Below are 11,091 nucleotides of genomic sequence, written 5' to 3'. Positions count from 1 at the left end.
TTGCTCTCAAATTCAAACGAATGGGATCATGGAAAATACTGCGTTCCTCCATCACTGTGAGCTTATACCACGTGTAAAGTTAAAGGGTGCCATTTTCTTGAGCTGTTATTATGGGAAATTGGAACACTAAAAGTCAGCTATGCACCTGTTCACCACATGAGAACATCCAACAGGCATTTTGGTACCTTCCTTGGAAGGAAAAGGTGGCAGAATAGCAAGGTGTTGGGACTTTGCCTTTGCCAGAAAGGTATTTCTGACTTCACTGCTTATTGGCATCGACTGCTTCCTAATAGGGAGACAGAAGTTTGCAGAAATGGCTGATGATAGGACAAGCTGTGCGGTGAGCCAACAGCCTGAGTTCTGTATGTAAGAAAGGGATGCATATTTCTACCATTCATACCTTAGTGTACTGAAGTAATTATAGGAGCCAGACAGCATTTCATGCTTACAGGCATAGAGTAGAGCTAGAAAAGGTCCAGCAAAGACTAAGATGAGTAGACAGGTGTCTATACAATAGACTGTAACGTATAAAGAGGAGTTGAATAGACTTATGACCATTCTGGGAAGGAAAAAAAAAAAAGATTAATGAGGGGGACAAGAGCACTCCATAAAATCACATAAAGCAGAGAAGAGGAATAAGGTAGACACATATTTTTATGTAATGTATGGCAGTGCAGTGCACTGACCCCAGCACTAGGCTATTCCTCTGCTTTGTCATGTGTTGACAAGAAGATTTCAGAAATGTAGCCAACACCCTCTGAGAACAGAGTGGGAGAAGCATGTAAGCCTGGCTTTGCCCAAAGTGAATCAAGATGATGCTCATTCCAGGAAATTTGTTTTCCTTCACTGGAGAATTTAATTAGCCATGGAAGGAACTCTAATTGCGCTCAATAAAAAAGTCTTTGGATACATGTGACTGAGAGCCAGTCATTTTCTATTGTTTCTAAAGTAAACAGTGGAGGCTTGGGCAGTTTTTAGATCATCCGAACTACAAAGGAAATAACAAAGATGCATAGAATTCAGTCTAACTTAAAAATAATAAAAAAAAAAAAAGTGACAACGTATTTCCCAAGAGCACAGTGCCTGCATCCCCTAGTAGTAGGTACACGCTTATTAGCTGAACTTCATCTTGTTTGGAATCAACTGTGATAAGATTGGTTGCATGCCCACAATCTGCATGGGAAGACCCCTACAGGACGTGGGTCAAGCCTTTGCTTTGAAATCTCTTTCCATTTGAGAGTAGGCAAGCTTTGACCAGCAAATGGTTTAGGATCGTGAAATAAGAGGGCAGTGCAGATCGGAGGCTGCTGGAGAGAGTGTGACCTGCAGCAAGCCAAGGTGCCTATTTTGTGTCTTTGTGGTGAGATTGGAGTGATTACTTTAAAATGAAAAATGAAAGTTTGCGCTCTTCATTCGTTTTTCTGGCTTCACAACAGACTTGCCACATTGCCTTCTACAAGCCTTCAAAAATTAAGGTTTGAGACCCCAGAATTACGATGTTGCATCAGTAATATGTTACAGCATTCATGCTGGTGTCTTGAGATCCAACAGCCGTGCCCAGGGCAAGTCACCTTGGTTTGCAATGCCTCAGTTTTTTCTTCTGTGTTTGAGGCAGGAGGAATCCTTCCTTGCCTTGCAGATGTGCGTATGAGGCTTAATGAGGCTTGATTCACGTTATCAAAGCACTTGGAGATCTTTGATAGGATAAGAAGCTTCCCAAATGCCAAACCATGCTCCTTCCAGATGAGTTGGGTCTAACTCAATCCCTGTGGGAGCACACAGATGGTATTTCCCTCAGTAAGATTGTTGAACTGTGGTGATGAGGAGCTCATTGGATGTTGGCTGCAGAGTGGTGTAAGACAAACATCCTGAGGCTGGTGACCATCTGGAAGCCTCTGATTAGTGGTAACATCTCCCTTTGGTCTCTGGACACCAGATGGCAAAAAAAAACCCAACTTGTTACATTGTCTGGGAAGGATTCTGGGGTTTCAGCTAACCTGAACCAGACAACCTCATTTTCTGCTAGTGGTTAAAGCAGCATTTCTAAGTTTACTGCTGTGTAGGATATGCTACAGGTCCTTCAAATGTCTGTGCTTTCACCCAGTGTATCAGGAAACAAGAGATAGAACCCAACCTAATGAAGCAGGACGTGATCATGGGGCAGTTTAGCACCAGAAGGTGTTCTCTAAGGTCTGGCTCATCCTTCACTCAGAGCACTGTGGTACAGTGGGGCAACACGTTCCTTTGTACTGTTGAAAACCATCTATGAAATGCATGAAACATTGTAAGAGACAAACATCATTGCAGCATCTTTTTCTCCTCACCTTCCTGAGATCCCAGTTTGAGCTTTTTAAAATGACTGCTGCTTGAACATCTGGAGCAAGAGAGTATTTGAAAAGCTCTGACGGATGAAGAGCAATGAGTGTAGTTTAACAAATCCAGCGTTTGTTGGTTGGTTTGGTTTTCTTTCTGTTTAGCAGATAAAAATAAAGGGGTGATGTTGGAGGAAGTTAAGGTTCGGGTAGGAAACAAAGGGGCTGAGGCCTTATGCAAGTAGAATGCTGCGAAGTCAGGTGCTGCTCTTGGTGTTCTGCCTGCTTCATGGTTCATTTTGCAGCTTGTATTTCTGGGGTTCTCTTTCCCTCCAACACCTAGTTGCTCTGGCTCCTTGTTCAGTGCTGAGATTCCTGGTATTTACGTTATTTTTTTTTCTTATGTTTTGAAGCAAAGAAGAGTTAATTTCTGTGCATGCTGCAGGGATGACTCTGTAGCAGATCATGGCTCAGCTAGACCAGCACTTGAAGTACAGGGCAGTTTTCTGGTTTGGGTGGGATGTAGAGCAAAACTGCATGAGAATTTGTGCTTTCTGTTTCCTGACTCACTGGGAATTTTGGAAAAAAAAAAAAATTTACTTTGAATTGAGACAAAACAACAGGAGAAAATTAAACACGCTGTCTTGGGTTAGGGTTCTTCCCATCGTTGCTTTTTTTGATTAAGATTCAGCAGATAGACTTCTGAATGGAATGTTGTTTCAGAGAAGCACCAGAACACACCATTTTGCAAATGGATGAGCCTTTTGCACGTGAAAGAAAGGCATTCTCAAGCTGATTTCTGGGAGGATTGGATGAATTCACAATGGTCAATTTCAGCATGTCTAAATCAACATCACTGGGTGCAGATGTTTCTCCAGTCGGTGCAAAAGCAGGGTGAGGTGAGGTGAGGTGTAAATCATGGGGTAAGCAGAAAAACAACTCCACAGAGATGAGCAAGTTGAAGTATGTTGGTGTATTGTGATTTTAGGAGGCGGCTGCAGCCCTTCAAGTTGGTCCAACAGGCAGCAAGGCAGTTCCTAAGCTGGGAAATATGCTGATAGAAGCTCTGAGAATAGGAATGGCAACTGAATAAAATGGAAACTTGTTGCTTTCCCTTTCTGGAGGCTTTCAGCAGCGGTAAGCAAGCCATCTGCAGAGCTTGCCTTATGTTTGCCGAGCCCTTGCAGCTTCGCTGCACTCTTCCTCTGTGCTCATCATAACGTGGCCCTCTGCTCTGCTTCCTTCTCTTCCACAGCCAGAGGCTTCCATTGCTCTTAATTTGTCCTCTCCTTGACTGCAACTCCTGCAGCTGCAATAGGGCAAAAAAGAAATCGGTTGTTTTTGGGTCGTGTGTGCAGTTTTGTTTTCTTCTGGTTGGTGGTTTTTTATTTTATTTTTTAATTTGTGGTTTCCTTAAAAAAAAAAAAAAAAAAAAAAAAGGCTTTGCGCACATCGCTGTTATTCCATCCTTCCTCTGCAAGCCTGTATCCTCGTGCAGAACATGCTGCTACAGAGCTGGGGACCTAAAACCACAGATGAGAGTAGGAAATGAAGGTATAAATCACAGCATTACCACGGCGCCCGCTCGCAGTGCCACACCAGACACAGAGGACACTGCCTGGTGTTGGCTTGCCCATAAACCCCCTTGGGATGGAGTTTGGGTTACCACTGAAAGTCCTCTGGCTTGGCCCATTTGCAGAAAGCTTGCCTGAGCAGCAGTGTAGAATCAGAGGGGGGAAAGCCTCATAGGTTTGACAGTCGTGCTTTCTTTCTGTTGTTCTGCAGCTCTTGCAAGCACACAGGAGGAAAAAGGAATATCAGTTGGTTTCATTTAACGAGGTGAAAACTCCAAACGATCAGTCAGGTGCAAAGTGGATTGATCGCTTCAGTTTCTTGACAGAGGAAATAATTCATCAAATTCTGATCTTCTGCCCCAGCACCCAAATTCCCTTTGCTAACAAATTGTAGCTTGCAAAAATCAACTTTTGTCCAGCACGTGGGGTGGCAATGTTTCTCTTTTTCATTCCTGGTCGTGAAATTTCATGCGTCTCCAGTGGGTTTTGGCTCAGCTAGGAGAGCCCTGTGTGTGAGCTGCAGTGATTGGAGTCAGCATGGCATGAGTTGGACTTAAATGGCACTCAGTGCAATGGGCCGCGAGGCCTCTGTCACCAGTAGGCAGTCCAAAAACGAGCCCAGTCCAAACAAAAAGGCATCAGGACTGGGAAGCTTTCTTCCTTGCTGGTGGCCTTGGCATAGCTGCTGTATTTTGGATGGGCTCTCAGGAGTGGCTGATGTCATCTTTCTTGCAAGCGGCCTTGAGTGGAGAGGAGGGCACGTAGCAGGAGCTTTGTCAAAGGGTGCTGAGCCCCAGCACGCTGCTGGGAACAGGGACAGAGGAGAGGAAGCAAAAAACTTCTGTGCCACTGCAGGATGAGGCCAGCGTTGAGGCGGACCTGGGATGAGATCCCTTGCTCTGTGATGGATGTCTCAGCCCTCTGTGGGTTGGGCTGAGGCTGAGCATTGCTGTAACGTTGTCTTTGTTGGTTTAATTTTCTAATAACATATTTCACCGAGCGATGCAGCCAGACTGGAGCCATAACCCAGAACAGCAGTTGGCATGAAAAACTCTACTGTATTTCTGACACTAGGGTCTTTTATAGCCGGGGTACAAAGGTTTCAGCACCAGTGCAATTGCAACCAAGTATTAAATATCCCAATTAGTGCAATTCACAGTTATCGACAACACTGTTTTCTTTCCAACATTCCCCAAGGACAAAAAAATGCTCTGTGCAAATCTGAGAGCTTCAGAAAGAGGAGGGTTCAGCAGTGGGATGCTGCAGTGCTCTCCATGCAGAGCTCAAGGGCTGATTTGGGGTTGGGCACAAGCAGTGCTTCAGCTCTGTTAGGCAGCCAAGGTAAAACAGTCCCAATGGCCCCAATTCCCCACCTGAGAGGGGCATTTCATTTCCACCTGCTTTGTGACAATGAGGAGAACACCTTCATGGCCACAAAATGTTCAGTGGAAAATCATTATATTAAAACATCTCCAGTTTTGACTGTAGATCCAGTTGGGTTTCTGGCTGTGCCATTCAGGTCCTTCCTCATCCCTGCCCAACCCACAGTGTGTGACTGTTAGCAGGGCAGCTACTTTAAAGCATATTTTGCCCAAGCTCATTTCACTGGTTTCTTCTAGCTGTGCCCAGCAACTGTGTTCTTCTCATTTCCTCCCCTAGAACCTGCTATCTAACTTCTTAATTGGCAATAATGGCACCAGCCTCCAAATACAGGTGTGCACTGTGCTGGTGAAGTGCAGGATCAGAGAGCACCAAACACACACAGAATCACAAGGCTGGAAACGACCTGCAAGATCATCTAGTCCAAACGATCATATCATCCTAAATTCTGTAGCTGATAAATTTTTATGCTTATTTGCTTCCTTCAGTTTCTCTTTCTGCAAAGCCGAAGAGAGAAGCTACGCAGATATGCCAGGTTTCAAGGGTTAAAAAAAATGACAGTGAAAAACCCCCACAAAACTGCCTTTTAAATAAACATAAGTGTTACTGATCTAGTTGTTTATGGCTCTTTGTTCCAGCCCATTTCTCTGACAAAAGCCAAGTGAAATTAGTGCTTGATGCCTGAAGAGAAATGGAAAGCCACAGGCCTCACATGAAAGGGGAAGCCGGGAAGTAAACAACCTCTGATTGCACGGAAGGGGTTGCGTGTTTGCTTAGAAAGAAATCAGTGAATCACAGGTTGTTTGCAGGCAGGAGAGGAATGAACAGTTCAAGGAGTGGGCACGTGGGACAGTCGTGTCAAGCTTATGGAGGAGGCAGAGCGTGCTGGGATGTGAGGGATGCTGTGGTGCTGTCATCGTGGTCTTCCTATGATATTCCTTCCTGAAATCACTCCATTGAACCAAGGCTCCTGATTGAGGCCAGGGCAGGTAGAGCCTGAGAAGTTCTCGTCAATGAGGGTCCCTAATTAGTGCCTGAGCTCAATGGAAGCGGCCGTTCTTTTGCTGGGGGTTCTTCAGAGCTGTGCTTCTCAGGCCATGAAGAGCTCCTTGGTCAGTGTAAACCCTTGCCTGAATGTAGAAGGGGAATGCAGTGGGAGGAAAGGAAATTAGGGCCTTTGATCTCTTATTTCATCTGCAAGGCATTGAGAGCCAAATGCTTTTGAATAAACAAGCTGTCAGAGGTAGGAAGTGAGCAGATCCACATGGGTTGGGTGGGGTGCTCTCTGCACAAACCAATGTGGAACCGATGTAAAGGGAATGATGGGATGTATCCCAAGCGTTCCGCTGCCTGGTGATGTAATCTCCCATTTGTCATGTGCCCTGGCCAAGGCTGATCTCTGTGCATGCCAACGATGAGTGGAGGCAGATGCTGTCAGTTCTAAGACAAGTCAGGCTGCAAAAGACCTCAGGAGATCTCCAGCCTAATGTATTGCTCACCAATGAGTCCGCTTTGGGGGCACACCAGGTTACTCAGGGCTTTGGTTGGTTGGCTTTTGAGAACCTCCCTAGATGGAGACTGCTCTACAAACTGTTTCAGCCCTTTTGGCATGCTGAAAATTTTCTTGAAATCCACTCAAAATTCAGGCCCGTTTGCCTCTTGTCCTCCTGCCTTACAGGAGGCCTAGGTCTGTCTTCTTGATGACCTCTCAGGTACTGGTAGCTCGCTATTAGGTCCTCCCAATCTTTTCTTCTTGAGCCTAAACGAGCCCATTGCCTTGGGTCCTTAGCTTTTGTTTGGAAAGAGGCAGCTGAAGGCATGCCCTGTTGCCTTGGAGTGCAGGGAATGTGTTTTGGGGTCTTCAGATGGGCGCTTCCAGGCCTATGGATCATGGCATGGTGACCGGGTTCCCCCGAGGAGAAGCTTTCTTCCTACAGCCATTGCCCACTTCTGTGGGTTCCTACAGATCAGCCCGGTGCAACTCCCTGCTCTCAGCTTGGCTCTTTTGTTGTTGTGCCCTGCTCATTTCCAAAAGCAAATGGAGCGGAGAGCTGCTGCTGGTGCCCTGTATTGAGGATAAAGTTCCCCCTGCCACAGCTGGAATGAAAATCAAGGTCATTTTACCCCATCAGGCTCCTCCTTTTCATCTCGGTCCTTCCCCAAACAAACACCTTTCGCTTCCTTAGTGACCCCAGCACTTGGGACAGCTGGGGCAGCACAGTCTGCCTGGTGGCTAGTTCCACACATTGCAATATTTATGTATTTCTTGCTCTCTCTCTCTTTGAGATCCTGCAGATTCTTGGTGACTGCATTTCATTTGTCTCAGGTTTTAGAATTTATTTCGGTGCCTCCAGTCCTGATGTCTCAGACTGGCTGAAAATAGTAACTCAGCCTGATCTTATCTGCAGCTATTACAGACTTCAATTATATCCTCCCGGGACTATCCGTTACTCCTAAGAAATTAGATCTTGGTCATTGTTTTCTTACCCCTTTCCCCGTCCTCATAAACCTTCAAGCTCTGGGTTTTGCTTTGATGGAGCTTTTCAGGAGTCAGATTGGCCTTTTGTAAGGCGTAAGATAACCACACGCTTCCCCACATCCAGCCGAGCCTGGATGCTGAAGGTCTTTGATAGCTTTGCTTCACAATGCCCTTGGAGGAGATAACGCTGTTATTACTTTGCTGAGAGAGAAACTGAGGCACGGAGTAGTTGGTGCTTCCATTTCAACACACGTTTCCACTGGGTTTGCCCATTTCAATGCTGGGTTTGCCTGAATAGCAGACAGATCTCAGGGCATTGCAGGCCAAGGAGTGACAAAAGATATAGAAGTTTCTCTAAGTCTGGGTTAGCTCCTGGCTCCTTGATCGTAGCAGAGCACAGTGTGATACCGTTGCATGGGTGTTTTCTGGTGTGCAGAGCATTTGTTTTACTGAGGTCAAGGCATGAAAAGAAAGACAAATTTATTAGACAAGATAAGATCAGAAAGATTAGACCCCAAACTCCAATTCTTAGCACCTCAATTGCTGCTGTGTTTGCAATCAAGATCTACTATCTCTGGCTTGAGTCTTTCCCTAAAGTAAATATATAAAGTAAATATTTGTAACTCTTGTGGCTAGGATCTGCTCTGGATAAATGTTTTTGCAGCGTCTTGTGCTACAATGCTTCAAAGCCAAGCGGAGCCATTTGGCACCATCCCAGATCAATTGATCACCAGCAGCAACAACAACCTTTCTCTTTATTTAAAAAAGGCAATGTTATTAATTTTCCAGTCCCCGCTGTTGTTTAAATACAGCGCACTTTGCACTGGAGGCACTTGGTGTGGGACTCCTCCACTTACCCAACACTTCAGATTTCAGTACTGCACATCAGCCTGGAAAATAAACAGATGCTGTAATAGGGCTCACGTTCGCTGGTCTTGGCTGTCAAGCAAAGCAGGGAATTAGAGGGACCAGCAGAAGGTGGGGAAGTGTCCATTAGTCCCTACATCAACCTGCATGCTGCCTTGCAGAGGTGATCTTAGCATCTCCAGAAATCAGGAGCCAGCAGCAGGCAGGCAGCAGGGGGTGGATGTGGCTTGTTGAGCTGTCATCAAAAGATGAATCAGCATATAGATTGTTCCACATTTTTGTTGAACCCAATAATAACAATAATAATAATAAAAAGGTGGAGAGGATGTGGAAAGTATGGCTGAAGTTTGGGTTTTAAGCAATGTTTGAGTCTAAAGGCATGAAGCTACGAGACATCAACAGCAGATAAACCACTCCATCCCACTAAGATGTGGGATATTTGTGGGTCAGGTCTGGCACCGCTGGGATGCAGCCCCACCTGAGCTCTGCTCATCCTGGGCTCCTCCTGTCAAAGCTCTGGAGCTGACAGATAAATGTAACAAGCAATTATTTCCTCATTCCAGAAAGGTCTCACCTGAGAAGCTCCTACATTCAATTAGTGTGTTGGGAAGTCTCAATATGGTGTCTTTCTACATCTCTTTTCATCAAACAAGAAGTTCAGGAAGGACGTTTTAGGAACCAAATTCGTCCTCAAAATTTTAGAGGAGAATTTCCCTTAAAACAATGAAATCTGAACACTTAAATCTATTGCATTCTGAGCTGGTGAAACCCACCTTTATTACATAGAATGGTTTGAGTTGAAAGGGACCCTTCAAGGCCTCTGGTCTCCAGTTCCCCTGCACTGAGCAGAGACATGTGCAGCTCTATCAGGTTGCTGATCATCATTTCTTGATGAAGGCCCCCCAAAACTGGATTTATTTAATTAAGAAAGGAACTCGTCCCCTTTTGTGCTCTAAAAGATGCATGGTGACATCTAGCGACTGAATCTCATAGGGCAAGCAACTCACAGAACAGGAATTCCCAACAGGTTTTTCTCTCTCAGTTCTGACTTGAGCAACTAAAAATATTTTTTAATTTGTTATTATCAGAAATTGAAGTTGTTGTTTTTTTTCTTTTAAAGGTGCAAAAAAGAAGTGAACTCACTATAAGGTTGTGAGAGATTTTAGTTGGGAAGAAAACGCGTTTAAGAATATTCACAACACGCAGGAGAACAGATGGACAACATCCACGTTACTTAATGTCCCTTTGAAACGGTTGGGGCTGGTCCACATCTGCAGCTCCTTGGCTCCTCCCCAGCTCTCTCCTTGAGGGCATTGATGGGGTTTAGAAGCAGTAGGGGAAAGCTCTGTGGGTTTCTTGTTTGTTTTGGTCTAGTTTGTTTGTTTATGTGGAGTGTTTGGGTGGTGATAAGGACATCAGTTTGGGAGCAGCCTGGGGCAGATGGCTGTGATGCGCGAGGCCTGGTGGAAAAAGGCAAGGGAGAGAGGGGAGGGCGGGCTTGGGCTCAGATGGTGGGCCTGGAGTGGTGTTCCTCTAGCTGAGCTCTTGTGAAAGAGGTGGGTTTGCATTTAGAGGAAACACGATGTGTAGTTTCTGTTCCGGAGGCTTGAATTATGAGAAAATCTCTCTGAAATCTTGCTTGGAGTTCCAGGTGCTGTGCGTTGGCTGCAGGCAGTCAGCAGGTGCGGTCACCTCAGCCCTGTTTGTTTGCTTCCCTCCTGCTGTGAGTGCCTGTTTGGGGCAAATAACCCCAGCGTTTGATGGAGAGCCAACCCAAAGGGCTTGCTTTATGGCTGTGGGGCTGACAGCTGCCACTGTAACTCTCTGATAGTCTGCAGAGAGTGCCTTAAATGTCCAGGGGGAAGCTACCGATGGAGGCAAAGCTGCTGTAAGAAAGTGATGTTGGATGGCTCAGTTCTGCTGCCACAAGCAGGATGAAAATCAGATGGATCTGTAGGGCTCTGGCGTGCCTCACTGCGAAGGGAAGAACTCACAGTAACTGGTTGTGCGTTAAGACTTGCTCAGCTTTCTCCTCAGCCAGGGGAAGGCAGCAGCTTTCTGGATAAGCCAGGGGAGCCGTTTCCAGCTTCAGCCTGTGCAGGCTCCCTGTGTGGTCCAGCAGCAGTCCCTTCACCCCGAGCTGGCGTGTTTGCCTTGTGAAACAAAACCCTGCCTGCCCTTGGACACTGACTGCTCCTCTATTTTTCTGCGATCCATAAATCCTATTTTTAGGCAACTTGCTCGGTAACTGGAGGAAATCCCAATGTCTATCTGGTTTGGTAGATGACCTGGGCGGTGTGCTTTGGATTAGTTCCCTTGACTTGCATTATTTGTCAGTCTCCTCTTCCTTATGCTCGCTTCAACAGCAACTGGATCGTTTGCGTTGGAGCTCCAACGCCTAATTTCATGTAGCAAAATAAGTCCTCATCTTAGGTTCAAGGCTTTGCAGTCGTGCCTTTCTTGACTCGTTTGGCCTTGG

This window comes from Centrocercus urophasianus, unplaced genomic scaffold, assembly GCF_019232065.1.
Source record: "Centrocercus urophasianus isolate 14NV4802_14NV808 unplaced genomic scaffold, USGS_Curo_1.0 seq_36, whole genome shotgun sequence".
Taxonomy (NCBI): Eukaryota; Metazoa; Chordata; class Aves; order Galliformes; family Phasianidae; genus Centrocercus; species Centrocercus urophasianus.
This window is presented reverse-complemented; position numbering follows the sequence as displayed.